The 10296-nt window shown below is 34.8% G+C and overlaps 1 non-coding gene across 1 annotated transcript; it reads left to right on the forward strand.

Moving 5' to 3' along the window:
- The first annotated feature begins 10187 nt into the window (after positions 1-10187).
- LOC130457743 (U6 spliceosomal RNA) lies at positions 10188-10296 on the forward strand. Its single transcript, XR_008917017.1, has one exon. It is a non-coding gene; the product is annotated as a U6 spliceosomal RNA (small nuclear RNA).

The following is a 10296-nucleotide window of genomic DNA, read 5'->3' on the forward strand; positions in this document are numbered from 1 at the left end:
CAGAGAGAAGGGTGACAGTTAATCCCTGACTGCTGTGGGGTTTAGCCAGTTTCTTCTCTCTCTTTGACCATAGTCTTGGTTTTGAGAAGAAAGAGAAAAACCGAAGAAAGAGAAAAACCTTGAATCATCTTGATAGTTTCCAATTTGTCCCCTTTGGGAAACACCAGGAAGGAAACCAGTTTTCTATCTGCTGTTGTGACAACATTTGGTTTGAAGAATAAATCACAGGAGATCCTGATCGCTTAGACTCCATCACCTCAGAGCCACACTCTGTTCAGTGAACCTCTGACATTTTGGTTCACTGCCTTTGCTTACTTGGAGACAACAATATAGATATTTTTACTTATATGTAAGGATTTAGTTAGTTTAGTCAGATAGCATTTTAGGGATCTAGTTATTGATAAGGAGTTTAACAGTAGCTTGGGTGAATTCCCAAGGCAGAAAAACTTCATTTTGAGATAAAAGGAAAGTGGGAGGAGAATCTAGTTCCCTTAGAGTTAAGGCATCCTGGTTATATTAATCCTTATATTTAACTATGTAATACAAATAAACATCATTTATATATATATATATACATATATATATATACATATATATGTATATAGGCTTTATTACTTTCATATCAGCGATTATAAAACAGAATCACATATAATGCTTAAGCTAGGCAACTTTGATTATGATTTTAGAAATAGTTCCAGTGAATAAATTAACTGTGTATAAGCATAGTGGTAGATCAGGAGAGAATTAGCGTAAGAGCTTCTTTGGAATGGTGAATGCATAGCCTGACTGAATAAAGATAAGAGAAACAACCATTAAGTTGTAGAAATCAGGAATTCATTACAAGACCAAGATGGCATTTGCTTTCCTGGAGGGTTTATACTCAGGATAGGCTCTTCAGAGTTTTATGACTAAGACAGTCACCTCTGGCTTATCTTTAAGTCTCCTTCCCAGATTCTGTATAGTGAGTTATGTCTGATTATATCAGTCTATTACTTGTAGTATTTAGAGATGACTGAAAATTGTATCCTGATTAGATTCATTCCCCTATTTGCTACTGTTTCTTCCACCCTGTAGTGATGGATGGTGCTTATGACATACTGTTTTAAAAAGTGTTATTTCTTTGAGTATGAATGGGCAGTCTGCAACAATGGAAGGAATCAGTCCATGTTAGTATTTGAACTGTATATAACTCGTTATCTTCAGTAGTCCTTCATCATGGACAGGATTGAATTTTTATTGTGAAACTATATGAGAGGATACGGATGCAATAATTTGATCTCAGAAGAAAGAAGCCATGCAGTTTCAAGGTGTTAGAGCCAGGTGCACAGCTGTGAATAAATCTGGTAAGGATATCTATTGCCAGAGATGACCTCCAAAAAAATATTTCCTATCCAACATACTACTCTAAAGTCATGTGGTATGGGAACTGCTAGAAGTAATTACTCCTGTCCCAAGTGACCAGTACAGGCTGGGTGTCAGGGAAAGTGATTTGAGTTTTAGGCAGATCATGGCCCCATTGCTATTTTGAACCTTGAATTTCATTGTAGGGAGTCATTTTACTATAAATTACTACCTGAACTTTATAGATAAACTAAGACTCCAACAGAAGAAAGAAACTTGCCCCAGGCCACATAACAATTACACTAATCTGCCTTCTTAATCACAAATCCATGCCTAATAAACTAAGAGAATTGGCATTATTTTCCTGTCTGGATTCAGTTTTCTCCTGACTCTGAAACAGCTTATGGTACCAGAAGAAAAGAAATTTAAATTATGGTATGGAGTGCACTTATGGGACTAAAGATAGTGTTTTAAAAAATCAATTCTTTGTTCCTTTCTTTGTTTCTTTCTTTCCTTCTTTCTTTACTCCTTCCTTCCTTCGTTTGTTTGCTTGCTTGTTTGTTTTTTTCTTCCTTCCTTCCTTCCTTCCTTCCTTCCTTCCTTCCTTCCTTCCTTCCTTCCTTCCTTCCTTCCTTCCTTCCTTCCTTTCTTCCTTCCTTCCTTCCTTCCTTCCTTCCTTCCTTCCTTCCTTCCTTCCTTCCTTCCTTCCTTCCTTCCTTCCTTTCTTTCCTTCTCTCTTCCTTTCTAAATTAATTTTTTTTTCAGATTACATGTCCATGGAATTTTCAATAATCTTTTTCTGATAGTTGCAGTTCATGTTCTTTCCTTCCCTCCTACCTCTCCCATTTCCTCAAGATGGTCATCATTCTTTATTTCCAAGAAATGTCACCTGTACATCAGCCTCTTTGTCCTTTTCCCATTAGAATTCAAAATCCTAACCCTTGAAATTGGGCTATAATTGATAGACTTTCACCTTATGTTAAGTGTCTGACCTACTCTAGCACTTTCTGACCATCTTTACAAGTCATGCATACTACCACTGTATACCCCCTACCCTTTCCAATTCAGCTTTTCTTATATGTATGGTTTGCCCCTATTAGAATGAAAGCTACTTGAAAGCAAGGACTGTCATATTTGTATTTGCACCTCAATGGCTGACTCAAAATAAGTACCCAATAAATTATTATATATTTAATGTTCTAAACAGGTTAATCAGTGTTGGATTTTTGCAAGAATTTGAAATGTTTTTATTCTGAAAATGCATGGGATGCAATAGTTCATGAGTTGATATAAGAATCATATGAGATGGATGGGCATAAATGAGCAATCTGAAACAGTGGTAGAAAGAAATCATGAATATTTGAGTCTTCTTTAATTGGTTGAAAAATTGTAATAACCAGTCTTAGCTCCATAGAACATATAATGAAACACATTTTTCTCCATATACAGAAGAGGTGGGAAACTATGTATGGAGAATACAGCATATGATGTTGAATGTGATCAATTTTTGCTTATTGATTTTTTTTGTCACAAAGAAGTGAGGGGTATTTTAGGTATAACTGGTATACTTCCCCAAACATCAATCATTTATTCATAAAAATAAAATGAAATTGAGGACAAGGGGAGAACATGACCTCAGAGAACTCAAGGTAGCTAAAGGAAAAAGAATGGATAAATATCCAACCTCTGATACCTACTGCCTTGTAACCTTGTACATGTCACTTGATCTCTTTAAGCTTTAGTTACCTCATTTTCAAAATGAGGAGAATCAACTAGATGACCTCTGAGGATACTTCCAAATAAGGTGTATAATTATATATTTTCATGATCTGATCACATTTCCCCTAAATGAGTCACTGCCCCTTGTAATTAATTATGACTACATTTATTCTAATAATGATATTGATTCTCTAATTTCTGTAGGCTGAAGGACCTTCATTCTTTCCACACATACATTATAATGTATTTTTGATTCTTGTACCTTTGGGATGTAATAGTTTTTAAAGATAACATCTGTGGTAGTTTCCCGGGATAAGTTCATTGGAAGAATGTTAGAAAATCTCTGAATTTCATGGATCACAGCATCTGTATATGGCATTTGAGTTCGATGCTCAATTCGAGGCTGGGCTGATCCTATAACTTCAGTGATCTCGTTGTGGACCTTTTCTTATAGGATGAAATGGAGAAGGAGGAAAAAGAAGAATTAGAATATACACAAGTAGATATGTAAATGAATAGTTGTAAAAATATTATTGAGATGGCCCAATTTAGGTTTGGCAAAGATACCAAAAGTACCCTCAAACTTTGGGCTCCTTTCATTCAAATGCTCCTTTTTTCCATGCTGCTAGCACCCAAAAGATAAGAGAGTACATAAAACCCCCAGCCTTTGCCCTTTCCCCCTACCCTTCTTATTAAGGAATTCATACAATGGAAGAGAAGTGAGAAGAGAAAAGTAGAAAAATAGATAAACCTAGGAGATATATTAAAAAGACATGAATGAAAATTCAATTTTAATGAACAATATGGGTTTGTACTCTGGATCTCAGGATATTTCATCATGAGTAGAATTCCCCAACGCAGAGTGGAGGAGGTAGTCTCTGTTCCAGCAGCAAAAAGATTACTAACAAGGGCCACCAAGTTATCATTATTGAAGTAGTCATCAGATTTGTCTTTCTCCTGAAACAGTAAAATGGATAGTAAGGGATAAAAAATGAAACATAAAACAAGTGCAGTCTCAGATAGAATGATGACAGTAAAGCACATTCATATGAATTTCAAACTAATTCATGCTGGCCTTTTTTTGTGGAACTTGGAATAAGAATTTAGTGATAAGTTTCAGGAAAGAGTATAAGTCTAATTTTTATAGAATTAGAGAAAGTACTACTTGATATTTATAGATGAAGCTAAAAAACTATCAGCTGAAGATACATTTGTTCAGGAAGGAACATCTTAAACTCCCCAAAGAAAATGGTAATAAATGTCAGATATTTTCTATATTTTTGTTTTAACTGAGAGTAAAACCCATATGATAATATTGTATAGCTAGAGACTGAAGATTCTCAAGGAAGTTTCCTATAAATAGAATCTCAATTTGGAAAGGAATAGGGATAATTCATTTTAATAATTCATAAATAATAGAGGTAGAGGGACTTCAAAAGTCTTTTAAGTCCCACCTCCTAATTCTAGATAAGGAAATTGAGAATCAAAGAGGTTTTATGTGACATGAGCAGTCATACAGCTAGAAAAATATTTGAGCCAGGAATTGAACCCAGAACATCCTACTTGGATGAGGCTTTCTGTTTAAATTCTACTAACATTTATTAAGCATTTTATATATTTGAGGCACTGTGCTTGGGCACCAGGACACACACGCAAGATATAAAGGAAACAGTATCTGCTTCAAGAGACTTACATTCTACAGAGGAACAAACAACCCAAACACAAGGAAATAGAGAGTATATTCAAAATAATTTAGATAGAACAGAATGCCAATAACTGGGTGGGGGGTAGAGGAGAAATAACAAAGAACTCTTATAGGAGGTGGCACCTGAGCCATGCTTTGAAGGAAAAGAGAGATTGTAGCAATCAGGAATGGAAGGGATGGGAAAGGGTCTGTTTTCTAGGCATGGGGCACCATTTATGAAAAGATAAAGAGGCAGGAGATGAAATGTAGGTACAGGTGAATGTAACATGAAATGTCTGGAAATGTAGATTGAAGCCAGTTTGCAGAAGTCTTTAAATGTCAAGAGGAATGGTTGATATTTTTTGTATTAAGTCCAGGCCTCTTCCTAACTGATGTGTGAATATAGTATTTCATTTGAACATTGAACACAAACTAATAAGCAAATAGTGGACAAGGGAGAGAAGATCATGAGAATTATTTGCATGAGATATTATCATAGTTAGTCTGGTCATCTGTGCCTTTTGTATCTGATTTTTTTTTTTTTACGAAAATGCCTTTGATTTTGAAAAGAACTGGGAAGACCTACATGATTTAATGCAGAATGAAATGATCAGAACCAGGAGAACATTATACACAGTAAATGAAACATTCTGGGATGATCAAATGTAATAGACTGCTACCAATAGCAATGCAATGACCCAGGACAAACCCTAGGGACTTATGAGAAAGAATGCTATCCACATCCAGAGAAAGAACTGTGGGAGTAGAAATGCAGAGAAAAAACATTTCCATGTTATTCACTTTTATAAGCAAATAATACTATAGAATCAAAACCTCAAATCATATACCCAAATAAACAAGTGATAAATCAAATGTTTTGCTTGATAATACATGTCTAACCCAGACTGAATTGCTTGTCAACTCCGGGAGGGGGGAGGGAGGAAGGGAGGAGGACATGTGGAAATTTGTTATTAAAATAAAGAAAAGAAAAAAATGCCTTTCATTAAGGCAAGTCTCAAAGCCATACTTCCTGCTGTTTGATAAGAAAGGCATCAATGAAGCTTCTTTGGTCATTTTTATCCAGTTTCTGAAGGTGTTTTAAGAAAGTTGTTCTTATAAAAGAGAACAATTCATCTCTATTCCTGAGAACTCTTTTGAGATCTTGTAGAAGGAACCCCAAGACTGGAAACATGTTGAAAATCTAAAGGAATAAAAATGACAAGATAAAATATGCATAAGAATCTTGTAGTTACAATAAGGCTGGAATTGTATACTCTGGCACCTTTTGTATGAGTCACCCCTGCTAGGTCCCCCCAAAATAATCAATCACTCAGTAAGCTTTTATTAATAGAATGTTTAAGAACTGTTCTGGTTGTTGGGTATAAAAAAAGCAAAGAACTCTTTAAAAAGCTCACATTCTGTAGAAAAAATAACATGTATACACACATTAATAAATACAAAATATATGCAAAATAATTGCAAAGTAAATTTTGTGGTAACACTTCAGCAGCTGAGATGAGAGGGTTTGGAAGGCTTTGTGTAGGAGGTAAAATATGAACTAAGTTTTGAAGGAAGGTAAGAATTGGAGGAGGCAAAGAAGAGAAAAGAGTACTTTCAAGTCATAGGGAACAATCTATGAAAAGGCTCAGACAGAATTGATAGAATGTAATTTGTGAGGGGGGAAAGCACAAAAGGAAAGTTCAGTTTACAAATAGAGGAGTATACTCAAAAATAATTCTGGGTAGGTTAGAGACAAATTGTAAAGATTTGTTATTATAATTATTACGTTGGGGGCAATAGGGAGCCACGAGGTTGTTTGATTAGGAAAGTTATGTGTCAGAGATGACCTTTAGGAATAGCTTTATGGAGGATAGATTAGAGAGGGGAAAGATTTTAGGTAGGAGGACCATTTAGGGTCTTACTGAAATTGTCAGGCCAGAGGTGGTGATGGCCTGAAATAGGGCAGTAGCCATGTGAGAGACAGGGACAGATTTGAGGGGGATTGTGGAAGAAGAAATGATAATCATCCAACCTTTTCTTCAATATTTCAAGTGACAGAGAATTTATTACTTATATGTTAGCTTCATGTCATTGTTATACAATTTTGATTTTTGAGATGTTCTTCCTAACTATATTAATTGAGAATTTGTCTTCCTGTAACTTACAATTATAAAATGTTTGACTCTTAGAGCTGTAAAGAACTTCTGGTCCAACATGTGTCTGAATTAGAATCTTCTACTCTTATTGGGGTTTTTTGTACTCATACTAGTATATAAATCCTGTGAGATTCTTTGCTACATTACTTTCATTGCCACATTTAAATATAATGGTAATAATGTATATTGTGGTTTTAATAACTATGCATGTTTAATTTATATATAATACATATATAATATATAACAATTATATATGTATAATAAGAATATGTTTATCTAGTGAGTGACAGCTTACCAAACTACACTTTTCTTTCTTTTTTTTTTACATTATTTTATTTGGTCATTTCCAAACATTCAAACTAAACTTTTCTTAATACACCCTAATGAGTTTGATAGTTAAAATACTCTCATTCCCATCTTCCAGATGAGGAAACTGAGACTTATAAGGGTTGAGTGATTTGACAAGATCATACAGCTGGTAAATGCTAGAGCTAGGCAGTGAACTTAGGATATTCATTAACTAGTAGGCAGAAAATCTGTAACAGGCATCAGTATGTACTAAAATCATCAAAAAGGAAAAATGACAAAATTAGGCAAAAGAGATCAGAACTCCAGGATTACCCTTATTAGTTATACACTATAGATATAGAGTACTGAAGATATAGAGCACATCTCATTGTTCTCAACCATCTGTATTTACAGTTAATAAAGCTGACACTTCTTAAAGAAAGGAGAACATTTTATGTTATCAGTAGTGTGACTTTCAAATTATGAAATGTTTAGATGACCTATTCTTTTATCCTTCTAGGATACATGAAGGCAGTTCACCTATTGCCCAACCCAATCTCCCTTGCTAAGAACACATCAGCTATTGGACGTTTACTGAACAACTAATGCTGGCTAACAAATGCCGTTTTCAAATCATTCCATTTCTCCAAGGCATTTGGTCTAACTTATCTGTTTTTGAACTGAGATTCCCCTTTCATAGATGAAGAAAAGATGTGTCAAAAAGGATTACAGGAATGACTAAAGCCATATGGAGTTTATGGAAAATGCTTAAGGTTTACAAAGAACCCATTTGTGTTAAATAGGAGGGCTGAACCAGAAATATTCAACTTTGAAAAAATGAGTTACTTAGTACAAAGGGAAGAACCTGGGATTTGGGATGAGGGAAACTCCGTATAACTATGCAATCTTGGACAGATCACCACCTCCCTAAACCTCAGGTTCCTCATTTGTAAGATTTAAGGATTGGACTGAGTTCTAAGGTTCCATCTATCCTTCTATCTATGGTCCTTAAGAAGCTTGTACTTGCCTTCTCTTGATTACATAAATGTACCTCCTGACATTAGGAAAGAAATAAGGGACAATTACCGTAATGCTTGGACCTCCTGCAAGTCTTATATTTTCACCAATCAAATGTAGAAGTCTCAGGAATTGAGGATCTTTGTAGTCAAATCGCTTCCCAAACAATATTGATACAATGATGTTGGCAACAGAAGCGCTCATTATTGTACTGATCTCAAAGGGCTTTCCTGGAAAACAATTATTTGTGTTGTACAAATCCACATGCATAATTTTTCATATAATAAAATGTGTGCCAAAATATGTGTAGAGATCCTATGACATCACTGTTATAGAATTTCAGGCAAGAGAGGGATCAGTAAAAGAACTCTGAACTTAGCCTTAAAGGATAAATAGAATTTTCTTAGAGGATTCATACAATATGATCCAATATAACCAATCAATCCACCAACAAGCATTTATTCACTTTCTAATATATGTCAAGTACTCTGTAATGAAATTCAAGATAAGACAGATTTATCAATGGTCTATCATATACAGACAATGATAATAGAATTAATATAGTGCATTAATAGCATTTATTTATAATGATTAATCACATTTATACAGTGCTTTGAGGCTTGCAAAGCACTTTACACTTATTATCTCATTTGATCCTCTGATCAACTCTGGGAGGCAAGTGCTATTATTATCCCCATTTTAGAGATGAGGAGAAGGATGCTGACAGAAGTTAAATAACTTGTCCCAGGACACACAGCTCATATGTATTGAGGCAGAATTTGAATTCATGTCTTCCTTATTCAAGGCCCAGCATTTAATACTTCAGGTCATCTAGCCTCTATGCAGATTGTTCCTTTGGGAAAATAAACAGCTTAGTAAGATGTGAGCCTAGGGATCATGATATATTTCAATTTTTCCATTTAACAGAAGGGAATTTACATTCAGGGAATGAAATGACTTACTCAAGTAGAAAGTAACAGGCCAAAGATTTTATTATTCTAAGACTAAAAGTAGTTTTTTAAAATTATCTATGTTTTCATTATTTATTAATGTAGATAATAGTGAAATTCCCAATAACCCTTCCCCTCACAGGATAGGGATAATCCATAGGGAATGTTCCACCAGGGTTCATTGGCATTGGCATCTTACTCCATGCATGCTCATGCTTATTAATTTATTCTTCTCTAAAACTCTAGGTTCCTTGATTAACTAACTAAACCAATTCACCTTGATGGGACTCAAAGACTTGTATTAGATGATGACATTCTTCCAGAATCCTCTTCTCTATGACTCTCTTGCCCATGCCAAAGTTTCTCAGTGTTGTCAGGCTGAATCTCCTAGTGATTTTCCAGTTTTCACCATGAGAAAAGACAATTCCTAAAAAGGGGAAATCATTTTTCAAATATTTACTAACCAACTTATTGGATTAAATTCAAGTATTTATCAAAATACCACAGCATTATCTCATTTGAACCTCCTAATCCTTTCAGGCCATTAATGTTAGGGACTAGATCTGTGATTTCATTGTTATTGGGAACTTCCAGCTGAACAAATCCTCTCTACCAATGTGACACCTTCTCTGCAATTCTAGAACACTTAAAGGTTAAGTAAGTTGACCAATACCACTCAATATGTGTAAGAAACAAGACTTGAACCATATCTCCTTGGTTTTGAAAATGGATCTCTATTCACTATCCCATGATGCCTTACAGATGAGGAAACTGAGATTTAGAGGTTAAAGTCTTGCTCAGGGTCACAAAGCTAATATGTTTGAAGTGAAATGCAAACCCAATTTCCCCTGATTCCAGGGTCTGCTCTTCTTTAAATATCACAATGTGTATAAGAAGTATAAGATTAACAGTGTCTACCCTTTAATGACTGTATACTAGAGATTGTTCCAAAGCACAAAAATTCAGAGGTACAAAATTTTATAAAAGTTCAGTTCCTTGCCATGCTCCATCTGGTTATAAAGGATTTAAGAAGTGCTTTCTTCAGCAGCACATATACTAAAATTGGAAAGACACAGAGAAGATTTGTATGACTAATCGGTGCAAAGATGGCATGCAAATGCAAAATGTTCATTAAAAAGGA

The sequence above is a fragment of the Monodelphis domestica genome, chromosome 2, assembly GCF_027887165.1.
Source record: "Monodelphis domestica isolate mMonDom1 chromosome 2, mMonDom1.pri, whole genome shotgun sequence".
Lineage (NCBI taxonomy): Eukaryota > Metazoa > Chordata > Mammalia > Didelphimorphia > Didelphidae > Monodelphis > Monodelphis domestica.